The sequence below is a fragment of the Natator depressus genome, chromosome 21 (genome assembly GCF_965152275.1).
Source record: "Natator depressus isolate rNatDep1 chromosome 21, rNatDep2.hap1, whole genome shotgun sequence".
In the NCBI taxonomy this organism is placed as follows: Eukaryota; Metazoa; Chordata; order Testudines; family Cheloniidae; genus Natator; species Natator depressus.
The window spans coordinates 13,446,703-13,460,537 of NC_134254.1; positions in this window are offsets into that span (position 1 = coordinate 13,446,703).

The window sequence follows — 13,835 nt, forward strand, 5'->3', positions numbered from 1 at the left end:
GGCCAATCTCCAGTGTCTAGTACTCAGACTGCTGCTCCTGGCTCTGGTTGGTCGGTCAGGGGAGATGGAAGGGATGTGCCTCTGAGAGCTCCCACAGGAACATCACTAAGTTGTGATAGAGATAAAGAATTCTCAGCTAACTGGACCATCTGTGTCTGATGAACAGACCGGCCAAGAATGGCTGGAGATTTAGTTGTTAGAATCTCTAGGCATACTCAGATCAGTGCTTTATCTGTTATGAAAGAGGCAGCAGTGCTCAAACAATATTTTTTACTTTCATAGCTGACACGGCAAGCCCAGAGGTGCTGGGACTATGAACTGCCAAGCCTAGTGGTGCCAGGGCTTAGCCCTGGCAAACCCCTGGCACAGACCTCTGATTAAATGGTGCATTGGGGACCTCATCAGCAATAGTAATGAATATAAATCAGAAGCTAAAACCTGTAGAATACTGAAAAGGGAAGTAAAGGGACACAAGGAGAAATCTAAGGCCAGCAGAGTTAAGGACAATAAGGAGGGTTTAAAAAAAAAGTATAAGGAATAAAAAGAATCCTAACAATGATATTGGGCCATTAGTGTATGGACATGTTATAGTTATCAGTAATAATGCAGAACAGGCAGAAACATTCAACAAATATTTCTGTTCTGAATTTGGAGAAAAATAGTTATGTCTTATATCTAATGATGATAATACTCTTTCCATTCCACTAGTAGCTTGGGAGGATGTTAAATACCAGTTACTAAAGTTAGACATTTTAAAAATCAGCCGGTCTTGATAATTTGCATCCAAGAGTTTTAAAAGAGTTGGCTGGGGAGCTCACTGGACTGTTAGCGTTGATGGTCAGTAAGTCTTGGAACACTGGGTAAGTTCCAGGAAACTGGAAGAAAGGTAATATTGTGCCAATATTTTTGAAAGATAAATGAGATGTTCCGGGTAATTATAGGCCTGTCAGTCTGACATGACTTCTGGGCAAGATAATGGAGGGCTGATATGGGACTTGATTAATAAAGAATTAAAGGAGGGCAATGTAATCAATGCAAATCAACAGGGATGTGTGGAAAATAGATTTAATATTTTTATGAGATTACAAGTTCAGTTGAAAAAGGCAATAGTACTGATGTAATATATTTAGACTTCTGTATGGTGTTTGACTCGGTACTACATGACTTTTTGATTACAAATTAGGATGATATAACATTAACATGGCACATATTAAGTGGATTAAAAATGGGCTAATAGGTCTTGAAATGTAATTGTAAAACAGGGAATCATCATCATCATCATCATCATCGAGTGGGGGCGTTTCCAGTGGGGTCCTGCAATGATCGTCTCTCTGTCCTATGCTATTTAACATTAGGTTAGGAAAGATCACCACTTATAAAGTTTGCAGAAGACACAAACTGGGGGAGTGGTAAATAATGAAAAGGACAGGTCAGGATCACTTGGGAAATCAGCCACAAGCAAACAATATGCTTTTCAGTCCAGCTAAATGTAAATGTGTACATCTAGGAACAAAGAATGTAGGCCATAGATACAGGGTGTGGGGGCTCCATCTTGGGAAGCAGTGACTCTAGAAAAAAAAATTGGGGGTTATGGTGGATCATCAGCTGAACTGTGACCTTCCAATGTGATGCTCTGGCCAAAAGGGCTAACGCAGTCCTTGGGTACATAATCAGGGGAATCTCGAGTGGGAGCAGGGAGGTTATTTTTCCTCTGTATTTGGCACTGATGTGACCACTGCTGGAATCTTGTGTCCAGGTCTGGTGCCCACAATTCAAGAAGGCTGTTGATAAGTTGGAGCGGGGTCAGAGAAGAGCCACAAGAATGATTTAAAACATTCCTTATAGTGATAGACTCAAGGAGGTCAACCTGTTTCGCTTAACAAAGACAGTTACGGGGTGATTTGTTTACAGTCTACAAGCACCTACATGGGGAACAAATATTTAATAACGGGCTCTTCAGAGACAAGTGTTACTTGATCCAATGGCTAGAAGTTGAAGCTAAACAAACTCTGACTGAAAATAAAAGGTGTACATTTTTAACAGTGAGAGTAATTAACTGTTCAAAACAATTTACCAAGGGCTGCGGTAAATTCTCCATCACTGACAATTTTTAAATAAAGGCCAGCATAGCCACCGTGGGTGCTCTGGGGCTGGAGCACCCGCAGGGAAAAAATTAGTGGGTGCTGCAGCCAAGCTCCTCTCACCCCTAGTGCCACCATCTCTTCCTCCTCCCCCCCCACCCCTGAGTGCAACGAGTCCCCACTCCTCCACCTACCTCCCGGTGCTTGCTGCCACCAAACAGCCGTTTGGTCAAGCACCCACCGGTGCCAACAGAAGTCTGCGCCTATGAAGGCCAGATATTTTCCCAAAAGCTCAGCTCTAGGAATTATTTTGGGGAAGTTTATGCCCTGTGCTATACAGGAGGTCAAACTAGATGATCACAGGTTTCAGAGTAACAGCCGTGTTAGTCTGTATCTGCAAAAAGAAAAGGAGGACTTGTGGCACCTTAGAGACTAGCCAATTTATTTGAGCATGAGCTTTCGTGAGCTACACTGTTACATGATCACACTGGTCCCTTCTGGCCTTGGAGTCTACTGATCACATGCACCAAACTAGAAAGGAATAGGGAAATTATGTAAAAATAGTTCTCAGTAGCCAAAATGGGAGCTCTCCCCCAGGGTCTAATGACACATCATTAGGATTAGTCACTTCCTCCAGGGTGGCAGTAAATCCCTCAATGCCTTGCACCAAGGTGGCTGTTTCTCAAGTAGGGGGAAGAAGCAGGGCTTGAAGGTTTAATTTGGGAGAAATGACTTCAGTCTTTTCTTCTATCAGGCTTGGAATCCCACCCCCAACACAAGGGAGGAACCAAAGCCTGAAGTTCTTATTTGGGCAAAACCAAGGCTGAGGTCATCAGGAGGCATTACTGAGTAAGGACTGCATGATGATAGGCATCTTGGTCATTGGCAGGGATTGAACCCTGGACCTCCAAAGATAAAAGCATGAGCTGCTACAGCACCAGCTGCCCTCTAGTCAGTAGCAAAGAGGGGGTCACACCACACACACAATTGGACCCCAACCGTCTCCTCCCCCCCTGCTTGGTCTTTGCATTGAGCCCCTCGGTGCATGTCCAGCTGCTTTTGTGACAACTCAGGGGGGATATGTTAAAGGTCTATAAAATTAGGACTGGTGCGGAGACCGTGACTAGTGAAGTGTTATTTACTCCATCGAGTAACACAAGAACTAGGGGTTCTCCCTGACAAAAATTAACAGGCAGCAATACAAGGAAGTACTTCACACAGCACAGTCATCCTGTGGAGCTCGTTGCCAGGAGATGTTGTGAAGGCCAAAATTATAACTGGGTTTAAAAACAAAAAGGTAAATAAGTTCATGGAGAAGTCCATCAGTGGCTATTAGCCAAGATGGGCAGGGATGCAACCCCATGATCTTGGTGCCCTTAAGCCTCCGACTACCAGCAGCTGGGAGTAGACAACTGGGGACAGATCACTGGAGGATTGCTCTGTTCTGTTGGTGCCGGATGCTTCAAAGGGAGTGAAGACAGGATACTGGGCTAGATGGGCCACTGGCCCGACCCAGCGGGGCTGTTCTCATGTGGAAGCCTTCCCATCATAGAATCATAGGGTTAGAAGGGACTGCCAGGGCCATCTAGTCTAACCCCTTGCCAACGTGTATCTAAACCACCCAAGACAGATGGTTATCCAGCCTTCTCTAAGTTACATCAGGTAACGGGATTGTCTCTCTCCTCACACATTAGTTTCCCTCTCTCCTTGGCCCCCACCACCTGGCCCCTACCTGCAACCTGTAAACAAACACCTGTGCCATGGTGGCAAGCAAGGCCCCTTCCCCCCCAGTCATGGTCTAACACCAGCCAATAGAAGCAATGGCCGCACCCCACGTGGTTGGCCAGCCACGCCCTGCCCGTGGCTTCAGAGTTACAAATCCTGGTAGGAACCTGCTCCCAATTAACGCAAATACATCCCGTCTCCATGCACAACCGTCTTCAGCAAACCCTCTGGAGCCATTCCCTGCCAACCTACTTCCTGTAGCTGGTCCCTCGACGGAGATCTTTCAGCCTTTATAAGAATCAGAGGCTCACCTGACCCCTTCCCAGCTGGGTCTGATCATCCCCTCTATCAGGCCATGTCACCTGTTCCTAAAGGGGCTTGGTTTCAGAACAGGGCTGGCCAGCCCCAGGCCCCCGGACCTTGAAGTGGTCGACCCCCTCCTTGCCACACCATGCAGCATTCATAGCCCTGGTATCCTCCTTGACCCCACCTCAAGGCCTCTCATTAACCAGCCCCAAGAATCAGCAGCAGACCTTGCAATCACAGAGACTCAGCAGTTGGTCGTGACAACCAGAAAACAGAAGCCCTGTCACATGTGCCAGGTTAATAAAACTCTATAGAAACTGTCTGTGGTTTCCTTTCCAGCTGCTTCCTCTCCCTACGATGGTACTGGAGAAAGCAAGCTTCCTCCTTGGTAGATTCCCTGGAGGCTCAGCTCAGGGCATGAAATTCCCTGAGTGACGCAAACATGTGCTATCTGTACCAGAGACATGCCTGCTGTGGATCCTACTCCTGCCACCCCCAGCCAGGGAGCTGTGTGGAGGGGCTGCTCCTTGTAAGAGCAGCATACACCATGGTCTAGGACAGCAGTCTCCAATCTTTTTGGCTCGCACACCCCCAAGGTGGGGACTGGAAGACCTGCCGCAGACACGCCGCCGACAGAAGACTTACTGCAGGGCGCCGCCGGAGGGGAACATCAGCTGTGGACGTGCAGAGCTGCCGCCAAAGAAAAAAAAATATGGCGGAGTGCCATCCGGCAGCACTCCTGGCGCCGTGCACCCCCTGGGATCATCTCGAGCATCCCAGTTTGGAGACCACTGGTCTAGAAGCAAGCAGCGATACCCCAAATATCACCATTGCGGGTGATGTAATAGAATATCCTGTTACCCAGCCACACCTGTCACAGGAAAGGGGTAAGCAAGAGAAGCGGAAGGCCAATGCTGTCCCACAGCATCCTAGCCCAGTGGTTCTCAACCAGGGGTACATGTACCCCTGGGGGTACACAGGTCTTCTGGGGGGTGGGGGGGTACATCAGCTCATCTAGATATTTGCCTAGTTTTACAACAGGCTACATAAAAAACACCAGCAAAAAAAGTCAGTACAAACAACATGAGAAAGGAAGCAGTTTCAGTAATAGAAGGCTGTGACACTTTTGTATTTGTGTCCGATTTTGTAAGGTGAAAATTGGGGGTACGCAAGACAAATTAGACTCCTGAAAGGGGTACAGTAGTCTGGAAAGTTTGAGAACCACTGTCCTAGCCCCTTCCCAAGCCATCTTATCCAGACCTCCCCTGAGCATTCCCCTCATTTCTGTCCTGGATTCACCTTGCCTGGCCATTCCCCACCCCTGAGCCTTCTCTAGAATTCCACTCGGATTCTTGCTTTGATGGGCTGGCATAAGCCAAGCACTGGTCTGAGTGTCTCGGATTCTGAAGCTCAAGGGAATGTTTGATAGGTGGCATCTCTTCTCGTTCCAGATTCTGCCTCTATCCCATTGCAGTGGCCACCACATTGCAGAGCCCAGACCAGAAAACATCTGTCTGCTTGCATTCTACCCAAAAGCTCCTTACTGTGGGTCTGACCCCTGCATTCTGCATGCTAGAACCAGGTCAAAGAGCCTGACCAGGTATTCGTAATGCAGCATGTGTCCCCAGTAACCCAGAGCTCCCTCCTGCCTCTGAGGAGCAGGGGCTGGGGCGGGAGGGGAGTGAACGACAACTATGCTGTAAAAGCAGATTGACAGACTCATGGGATGGGCACCGCACATGCGCAACAGGAGACATGCGCACAGGTGCACAGATTGTGCATGTGGTCACAGCCACGCTGACACACACAAATATATACACACAGAATGAAAACCACACACACTCAGGCAGTCTATCCCTTGAGCAACATACAAACCTCCACTGACTCAGAATAAAAAAAAAAAAAGTGTGATCTTTCCCAAGGCGAGGACTCAACATATTCTAGATTCCCAGTCAAATGAATCACCACACTGTCACACGCTGGACCCACAAGCAAGGCTGCGTCCTGTAGTTAAATTTCACTTCCATGGAAAAGTGTGGCAGCTGTGCACGGGCCAAAAGGAGGAGTAAATTATGCATTTCCAAAGCCTAGATGCACAACATTTAACAAGGAGCATGGTTAACTACCGGAATGACTTAGCTAGACAGGTGTTGGACTAGCCAATCACTTGAAGTTGTTACACGGAGCCTAGATCCCTTTCTAAAAGATCCATTCTAGTTCTAGGCTCAGTACAGGAATCACTGCACAAAGTTCTCTGGTTTAAAAATCTCTCTCTCTATGGACCTATTAATCCAACTGCCATCCCCAATGCTTGAGCTTTGCACACAGCACTCCCAGTGGTAGGGCATCAGAGGTCATAGGCTCATGCCTGGCATATTCCAGCCAAGGCACAGTGAGTTCTGCCACATTTGTGGCAATAATACGTATGGTATAGTCCCATCTAAACCTCTCTCTCTGGGAGGAACCCTGCAGATAGCCAGGGGAATCGAAGATTAAATGGGATCTCATGGTTACACACAACGTGTGTTGTCCGTAGGCCTGGAGTGAATTTCAGTCTCGAAGCAAAAATTCAGCCCTGGTGTAAATCCACTGAATTCAATTCACCCTCTCTGTTTACATCCATTGCAAGCCAATCAGCTAGACAGTTTCAGGAACTTTTGCATAAGCATGGGAGTTACATGTGGCGAAAGCAGATGTTCAGGACAACTAACCATGATTTGATTAGCAGGTTCAGTTAACCAGGATTTGCTAAAATGCTCAGAGCTGGCCACAAAATTTCTGACGGAAAATGCAATTTAGTTGAAAACGAGACATTTCATGGGAATGTGTCCATTTTAACCAAACTTGATGGGGAAAAACCTAAATGAAGCACTTTGATTCTCTTGTTTTGGTAACAGTGAAATGTTTTGTTTCAACAAGGCAAAATGTTTTGTTTTGACATTGTTTTGATTCGTTTCCTCTTGACTTTAAAATTTGATAATTTTAATATTGTAATGTGAAAGTATGTACAGATACATTTTTCTGATATATAAAATAAATCATTTTATAATTATTGTAGTACTCAGGAGCACTGGTCATTACAGGGTTTTGATATTATGCAAACAAAGCATTTTTAGGTTTCAGAGTAGCAGCCGTGTTAGTCTGTATCCGCAAAAAGAAAAGGAGGACTTGTGGCACCTTAGACTAACCAATTTATTTGAGCATAAGCTTTCGTGAGCTACAGCTCACTTCATCGGATGCATTTTTACCTTATCAAAAACTAAAATGTTTTGACATTATCTAAACACTGATAGTCTCAAATTGAAACTTGTTTTGGAATTTTCATTGCACAAGAAATTGAGGATCTTTGCTGTTTTGTTCAAAATGTTGGCATTTCTTGTGGAACAGAAAATTCCGATGAGCTCTAACAGGAGTACATGCAGGTGCGGTTAATCTACACATGTTGTGGAAACGATATCCATATAATCACCTGCCTTTATCATCTACCTTTAGCAACTTCACCTATACTCTGCCCACCATCCTCTCTCTGCTGGGACTACCTCCAACATTCCAAACCTCTCAGCAAACCTACTTCCCTCCCCAAAAAAGTGTGTGGTTTCCCCCCAAAGTTTCACTGGTCTGAGGTTCATTATAAGTAATATTCAGTCCTGGAACTGCAACCAGATTATGGCTTAAAAATCTGGCAACCCATCAGGGCTAAAGACAGAGAGCTGGATGTCAGCTTGCATATGTTGGTACAGGTACACTGAAGTTAATGGAGCTAGGTCAGTCTGTGCTAGCTGAAGATCCAGCCCATGGTACTCAGGGAAACTGGTTTTTACAGGAGGAGGAAGATGAAAAATAATGCCAGTAAGAGATTTTAAACCATTTCTAAAATAGTTTCTCTGTCACACACGTTGTATAAACCAGCCACATGACCTTGATATTACACTGTATTAGCAGCATCACAGATACAAGCCCTTGGTCAATCCTCAGACCCGCATGCTGACAGAACCTCTCCCATATTCTCGGTTTATGAATGCAAACAGCCGGGAGACAGAGCTGTTATCACACAGCTGGGCTATAAATATCACATCTGTATTTTCCAAGCTACTTACAGAGTATATTGAGTGACAACCCAGTGACCATATGACTCTTCTGTCTAGTTTCCTGTGATGTACTGTCCATGCATAACTCATCTAGTGCTTTACAAAGGAGGGGGAGTGGCATTATCCCCATTTTACATATGGAGAAACTGAGGCACGCAGCAGGGAAATGACTTGTCCAAGGTCACCCAGCAGACCAGGGAATAGGAGACTTGGATTCTAAGTTCCAGTCCAGTGCTCTGGTCACTAGGTCACACAGCTGGGTGAGAAACGGTTTTCCCATGAAAATGTTCCTGGTTCACAGTGGGATGAGCCAGACTTTTTGAGGTTATTTTTTGGTGGTGGTGGGGGGAGGGAACCCCACAGCTAACCCCTGAACAGCTAATTGCCCAGTGGTTAGAGCACTCACTTGGGAGATAGGCAACCCAGGTTCAAATCCCTGCTCTGCCAGAATTGAAGTAGGGCCTTGAATCTGCGCATCCCAGGTGAGCACCCCCAATGACACCATGCTATAGGGGGTGAGGCTCACTCAAACTCTCCTGTTGGAGCTGTTCCACTTGGTGTAGAAAAAAAAAATATTCACAAGCACAGGAATTTAACGTTCATCTCCCAGATGAGCCTCCTAACCATTTGGCCACACACAGATGGGTGGGTTCACTGTCTGCCCAGAAATGCTAAACTGAAGCTTTGAAACTTTTCCCATCAAAACTGATACAATTCCTGTGAAAAGTTGTCAGTTCCTTGAAACTGACATGTGATAACAAAAAGAGGGTTTTTTATTTTTATTTTTTTTAAAAATTCCTGACCAGCTGCTGTACTAAAGCTTCTTACAAACATGGCTCAGTTTCAAGGACCATTGTGGTTTCTCATCACCCACAAAGCTCTAATGCTTTAGAGTTTTCAAGAGGTGAAGGGTCAGTTTCATTGTGGGTTTCTGGATCTGCGCTGCCTGGGCTTCAAATCCCTAAACTAGAGCTGGTCAAAAACTGTCCATCCAAGCCTATTGTTATGCCGTTTTGACCAAAGAGTAATTTTTTGGAAGTATTTACATAGAAAATTCTCATTTTGATCAAAGTTTTTCATTTTTTGATGACAAAATTTCAGGACGAAACAAATATTCCCATCCCCTCAGCTTTTCAGTTGTTTTCTTATTAGTATGCGTGTTTACTCTCTCCCCCTGCCCCCAAAAAGAAAAAGGCAGAGGTGGGAGAACAGAAAAAAGGAGAAAAAAAATCAGAGTGAACCTTTTCAGTTAAAAAAAGAATTTTAGATTTTGAATAAAAAAAATAAAATTTATAAAAAAAAAAGTGTCTTTTCAGAATGATCATGAAATACACTTTTCATTTTTGACTGGCTCCACTCTAGTCCCCTTGTTGGTCAGAATGGCCATGTTTCACAGAAGGGCAGTAATTTCCAACTATTTATCTCTAACATGGACAGAGTCAAAGCCCCAGATCTGAACTTGGGATCCAAACCCCAAATAGCACATCTAAATCCAAACCTCATCTCTTCAGAACACACAGAACTGAAATCCGCCATCCACATCTCTATAATGGGCAGAGCCACTGGATGCGAACTATGGATCCAAATCCAAATCTTGGGTCTTGAATAGGCAAAACCAAGAGCATCAGATCCCAACTTCACATCCCCACAATAGCCAGACCCACAAGCAAGTCCACGCTATCCCAAATTTCAGGGTGTTTGGCCCATGATGAGCTGTGTATTTGGGATCAAACCTGGATCTGCAGGCTTGGTGTCTTGTCTCTGCTCTGTCATTACACGGACTGACAACACCAGGCAGGATAGTCTGTTCAGCAGGAGAGAATGGCTATATACACAAAGCTGAAGAGGCTAGACTGTAAACTCTTGGGGGCCAGGACCGTGTTTTTGTACAAAAACACCTAGCACAGTGGAGTCTTGGCCCATGACTCCGTCTCCTAGGCACTACTGCCATACAACTGGTAAATAATAAAAATCAGCAAATGTAGGAACAGATAAGGATTACCCCAGCAGCTCCCCAAGTCTGGGTAAGGAACCTGCAGTCCCGGGGCATCCTCCCCATACCATCTCTCCAGCAGCCCTTCCTCTGATCACCTGTGCAAGGAGAAGGGCCAGTCGAGCTACAGTTAGCCCCTTGTATACTGAGGGCTTCCCCTGTGGGTCCAAGGACAGAATAGGCCCACTGCTCCTCCTGCACGTTGTAAGAGGGGACTAAAAAGGGGCTGCCTGGAGCGCGATGGGCTCCGCCAGGTTAGAAATTTGCCCAAGACACACCATATAATAAGCAAGTCAACGATATCCATACTGGATCGCAGCCTGGGTTAATAATGACCAGGCCATCCATCTCCCATCAGGGCAGAAGTAACAAATACACTACTGGTATAACCCCCAACAAAGAGGATCCGTGGAAGAGACATCACCATAGCCACATGGAAGGTGAGGACACTGAGACAAAAATCAGGAGGTTGAAAGAACTCACGTACGAAATGGAACAATACACCTGGCACCTCCTAGGAATCTCTGCAGTCAGATGGAAGAACCATGGGAGAAGTACTAACGGAAGAAGGCCATGTACTCTATTACAGTGGAGAGAACAAATGTGTCAACCGCGTAAGATTTCTTGTGCATAAAGATATCAAGAATTCAGTATTAGGATGCTGCCCGATGTCCAGCAGGCTTATTTCCATCTGTCTAAAGGCAGTACCGTTTAATATCACAGTGGTACAAGTCTCTGCCCCACAGATGAGCAAATTGAAGATTTCTGCAAACAGCTCCAAGACATCATCGATAAGCTACACAAGAAAGATATCCTGATTGTACAGGGAGATTGGAATGCTAAAGGGGGTACTGACGTGCAGGCAAATCTGTGAGATTATTGTGGCTCTTTCTGTAATGTGGTAACCGATGAGAGAGGATTGAGACTTTTGGAGTTTGCCAGCTATAACAATCTGGTTCTGACAGACACATTAGGAGCACAGAAAGCATCCAGATGATCAACATGGCACACATCACAGCCAGATTGTTTTGCACCATGATGTAGTCAAATTTCATTCTGGGATTAACAGAGCTAAAACAAGAAGCTTCCCCGGTGCTGATACTGGAAGTGATCATGACCTGGTGATGCTAAATTTTTGGCTGCAGCTAAGGAAAATCGTCAGGCCAAAGTTCACCAGAACCAAGTTTGACTCTGCAATGCTTCAGCCTCCAAGTCTTTCCGAGTGATTCCGAGCAATGATAGGTGGAAAGTTTGCCCTGCTGCTTGCTCTAGAGGAAGACATAGAAACAAGGATCAACAATTTCAATGCTGTAATGAATGAGGCAGCAATGGACGTCCTTGGGAAACATCATAAGATGACAAAACCATGGGTCCCAAATGAAATGCTCCTCTCATGTCACGCATTTTGTAGGACTTGAGACACAAGAACAGCACTGTGGAAGTGGATAAATTCAGAACGATTGGCAGAAAGATCTAGAAAGGAATGAAGGTGGCCAAGGAGATATGGACTGAAAAACAATGCTCTAAAATTGAAGAGTGTATCGATAATAAAGATAGCAAATGAGCCTTCCGGGTTGTAAAAGATCTGACAAAGGAAAGATGGACCAAAGCTAACACAATTCAAGCCAAAGAGGGGAACAGTCTTACAGAAGAAAGGGACATCATCAATAGGTGGACAAACTACTGCTCTGATCTATACAACCACCAGACAAATGGAGATCCTAGAGTCTTAGACAGCCCAGATTCAGAGGAGGATGACTTTCCAATATTACGTCAAGAAGGGGAGATAGCTCTGAAGTCACTCCAGAATGGAAAGGCTACAGGTATTGACATCCCAGCTGAACTGATGAAATGCAGAGGAGAAATCATAGAAGATTAAGGTTACAAGAGACCTCAGGAGGTCATCTAGTCCAATCCCCTGCTCAAGGCAGGGCCAACCCCAACTAAATCATCCCAGCCAGGGCTTTGTCAAGCCAGACCTTAAAAACCTCTAAGGATGGAGATTCCACCACCTCCCTAGGGAACCCATTCCAATGCTTCACCACCCTCCTTGTGAAATAGTGTTTCCTAATACCCAACCTAGACCTCCCCCACTCCAACTTGAGACCATGGCTCCTTGTTCAGTCATCTGCCACCACTGAGAACAGCCAAGCTCCATCCTCTTCGGAACCCACCCTATCAAATCCCCCCTCATTCTTCTCCTCTGCAGATTTAACAAGCCCAGTTCCCTCAGCCTCTCCTGGTAAGTCACGTGCCCCAGCCCCCTGATCATTTTTGTTGCCCTCTGCTGGACTCTCCAATTTGTCCACATCCTTTCTGTATTGGGGGCCCAAAACTGGACACAATAGAGAGGAATAATTACTTCCCTCGATCTGCTGGCAATGCTCCTACTAATGCAACCCAATAGGCCATTAGTCTTCTTGGCAACAAGAGCACGCTGCTGACTCATATCCAGCTTCTCGTCCACTGTAATCCCCAGGTCCTTTTCTTCAGAACTGCTGCTTAGCCAGTAATAGATGTACTCACCAAGATCATCCAAGATCTGCAACGAGATCTGGCAAACTGGCGAGTGGCCCGCCACATGGTCACTAATCACTCTGCCAAAGAAAGGCAGCCTGCCATGAGGTCAAAATTACTGGACCATAAGCTTAATTAGCCATCCCAGCAAAGTGGTGTTGAAAGTCATGTTGAACAGATTGAAAATCTGTTCTGTGTAAGTACTTCTTCCAGCACAAAAGCCAGCCTGTTCTTCAGCGAAGATATTCAACCTTCGTGTTCTACATGAGGAGTAATTACAACACCAGCAGGACATCTACCATGTCATTGTTGATTTTAAGAAGGCGTTTGACAGACAATGGCACGAAGCTCTCTGGGCAACCATGAAGTACAATGTTGGTTGTAAGCTTATTCTTACCATTAAACAACTGTATGCGGAGGCCAGCTGTGCAGTTCTCATCAATGGCACAATAGGAGAGTGGTTTCGCACCACCGTTGGAGTCCGGCAGGGTTGCCTTCTTTTGCCTACACTGTTCAACATCTACTTGGAGCGCATAATGACTGATGCCCTAGAAGATCACATATGCACAGTCAGCACTGGGGGGCAAACAATCTCAAATCTTCGGTTCGCTATGACATTGACGGCCTGGCAGGCAGCAAAGATGAACTTGTGAAACGATTGGATGAAACCTCCACATGGAGATCAGTGCAGAGAAAACCAAGCTCATGACAAACAAACATGACAGGATCAGCTCACGTATCACTGTCAGTGGGCAAGAGCTGGAGACCGTGAAACAGGTCAAGTATTTGGGGGCAATGATCACTGATGAAGGATCCAAGGCAGAAATTCGGCCAAGAACTACGCAGACAGCAACAGCAAAGCTAAGGCCAGTTTGGAGGAACAAGAACATCTCCCTGGAATCCAAACTGAAGCTATTGCACGCATTGGTCATCTCCATTTTTCTGTATGCGTGTGAGACGTGGATCCTTACAGCAGAACTTGAATGGAAAATACAGGTAGTAGAGATGAGAGACTTCCATAAAATCCTGGGCATCTCCTACTTCGACCATGTCACTAATGAAGAGGTCCGCAACATCATCTCGCAATGCATTGGCTCATATGAAGACCTCCTGATGACTGAAGAA